We start from the raw sequence: 2,633 nt of genomic DNA, 5'->3' as shown, positions 1-2,633 counted from the left end.
AGGTCCCATTTGTTTATTTTTGCTTTTATTTCCAATATTCTGGGAGGTGGATCATAGAGGATCCTGCTGTGATTTATGTCAGAGAGTGTTTTGCCTATGTTCTCCTCTAGGAGTTTTATAGTTTCTGGTCTTACGCTTAGATCTTTAATCCATTTTGAGTTTATTTTTGTGTATGGTGTTAGGGAGTGTTCTAGTTTCATTCTTTTACAAGTGGTTGATCAGTTTCCCAGCACCACTTGTTAAAGAGATTGTCTTTTCTCCATTGTATATTCTTGCCTCCTTTGTCAAAGATAAGGTGTCCATAGGTGTGTGGATTTATCTCTTGGCTTTCTCTTTTGTTCCATTGATCTAAAAATATGGAACACTTCACGAATTAATATGTCATCCTTGAGCAGGGGCCATGCTAATCTTCTCTGTATCGTTCCAATTTTATGTGCTGCTGAAGCGAGCACTGAACGGGACTTTATACATCAGTCCCCCACTGTCAGGCCTTTGAATTTGGGCTGAATTATGTATACCACTGGCTTTCCTGATTCTCCAGCTTGCAGATGATGGATCTTGAGACTTCTGTAATAAATTTCTTATTTCACTCTCTCTGTATATATCCCCTTGGTTCTGTTTCTTTGGTGAACTCTGACTAACATATGCTTGGTTTTTTGTTGTTTCTTTGGTGTGCCTCAGGATCTTAGTTCCCCATCCAGGGATCAAACCCAGGCTGCAGCAGTGAAATTGCTGAGTCCTAACCACTAGACCATCAGGGAATTCCCAATACATGCTTGTTTAAATTTACCCACATTTTAAATTCCCACTATATGCTTATTTAATTTATCTGATCATCCTTGCTCTTTGCATTCCACTTCTTTACTTTTTAGCTAAAGTTTCTTCTTCATGAGTACATACTTAGTATTTTTTTCAATAGAGGTCCACAGATTTAGACTTTTAAAATATGCCTTTTTGTCATTTATTTAAGATCTTTATGCAAAAAGAAAAGACTGGCAACCAGAGGCCAGAACTATGTATCACGACTCATTTCCTTATGCATACATTTTATAAGTTCTTGTTTATATGTGAATACGAGTTTTCCTTCCACCCTCATGCAAACATTTACCCCTTCCAAGAATTACTTTAGGATCCACAAGGAAGGGAGGGCTAGTACTCACAAATAAACAAACTTCAAAAGACAGTCAACTTTACATTGTCAAAACAAGAAGGCTGAAAGAGTTCAAATGTATATATATACATATGTACATAAAGAGATTCAAATATACCTTTTAAAAGAAGGAGGTTCAGAAACTGCTCTGGTGGTTCAGTGGTTAAGACTTTGTGCTTCCACTGGAGGGGTGAGGGTTTGATCCCTGGTTGAGGACAAAAAAAAAGAGAGAGAGGGTTCTTTGTTATGAAGAAATAGAGGAATATGGCATTGAAGATCTGTAAAGGGGTCGTGATAGTTGTTCAAGTGAGTAGAACATTAGAGTATTTTTGTCAGTTCAATTTTTAACTTTTAGAAATCATAGCATAAAGTTTGGTCAGTTATGGAGGTGCTAATTTCATCATTATCTGTGAGCAGTAAACTTTCTCGATCTTTAAAAAGAATATTTCACCTTTACTTTTAATGAGAGTTTAGCTGGGCATTGAATTCTATGTTTATGATTATTTTTGCATAGCATTTTGAGATCTCTTATTTGTCTTTGAATTGCTGAAGTTTTATTATGTTTTGGCTAACTTTGGAGTTAGTTTAACTTATTCTCAGAATTTATTATTATTGAACTTCAGGATTCAAGTTTTTTAGTCATTTATGTAAAAGTTCAGCCATTATCTTTAAAAAATTTTTAAAAAGTATTCTATTTTCCCTATTTTCTACTTTTGGAATTAAATATATATTAGACTTCCTCATTCCCTCTTCCATGTCTCTTAATCTTTCATGTTTTCCAGACTTTTATGTCCTTGTGCCTTCTTGATAAATTCCTGAAATCTGTTTTCCAGTTTATGAGCTTCTTTGCTGTATCAAATTGCTATTTAACCCATCCATATACAGTTTTAATTTCCTTGACATCTCCCTGTACTGATGGATGGATTTTTACTTAGACTGCCTTTTCACATAGGGTATAATCCGTTAAGTGTTGTAACTCTTATGCAGTGTTCTCAGTTCCATCTTTGTCCATATGGGCCCAGTGCCCACGCTATGTCCTCACACAAGCATGAAATTCCAAGCACTTAGGTGAATAGATCAATAATAAACTTTCCATCACTATAATGCAGCTACATCATGAGCAGACACTTTGAAACTTTGTTCTGTTTTCAATTACCTCTTTGTTTCTGGTGCCTGTGGATTTTTCTTTCTTTCTTGAGAGCTTAGCTATGAGTTTAAAACATTTACAAATTATGTTTTATACAGCATTTCTAGGTTTTTGTAGTGAGATTTATCTTAGTCTGCGTTTTGCTAGAACAGAAAGTCTTGAGTAATACTTTAATAATGAAGGGGAAAAAGATCTCATTATTTGTTTTAAAAAGAGAATGACAATATGTGTTGATCTGGGACCAGGACAAATTACTCACACAGCACAAGCCAAAAAGGTTGGCTCTGTCTAGGTTTTAAAGCATGATGGTGGATCTCAAAGCTATCCTACCTCTGC

General features: G+C 35.3%; 1 non-coding gene across 1 annotated transcript; it reads right to left on the bottom strand.

The window, feature by feature from the left end:
* Positions 1–350: 350 nt before the first annotated feature.
* LOC129542934 (U6 spliceosomal RNA) lies at positions 351–452 on the bottom strand. The gene has a single exon (XR_008683188.2). It is a non-coding gene; the product is annotated as a U6 spliceosomal RNA (small nuclear RNA).
* Positions 453–2,633: the final 2,181 nt, after the last annotated feature.

This window comes from Moschus berezovskii, chromosome 19 (genome assembly GCF_049115385.1).
Source record: "Moschus berezovskii isolate FMDL1 chromosome 19, NW_MosBer_1.0, whole genome shotgun sequence".
In the NCBI taxonomy this organism is placed as follows: Eukaryota; Metazoa; Chordata; class Mammalia; order Artiodactyla; family Moschidae; genus Moschus; species Moschus berezovskii.
Note: the sequence above shows the minus strand (reverse complement) of the source record. Positions and strands in the feature narration are given on the sequence as shown.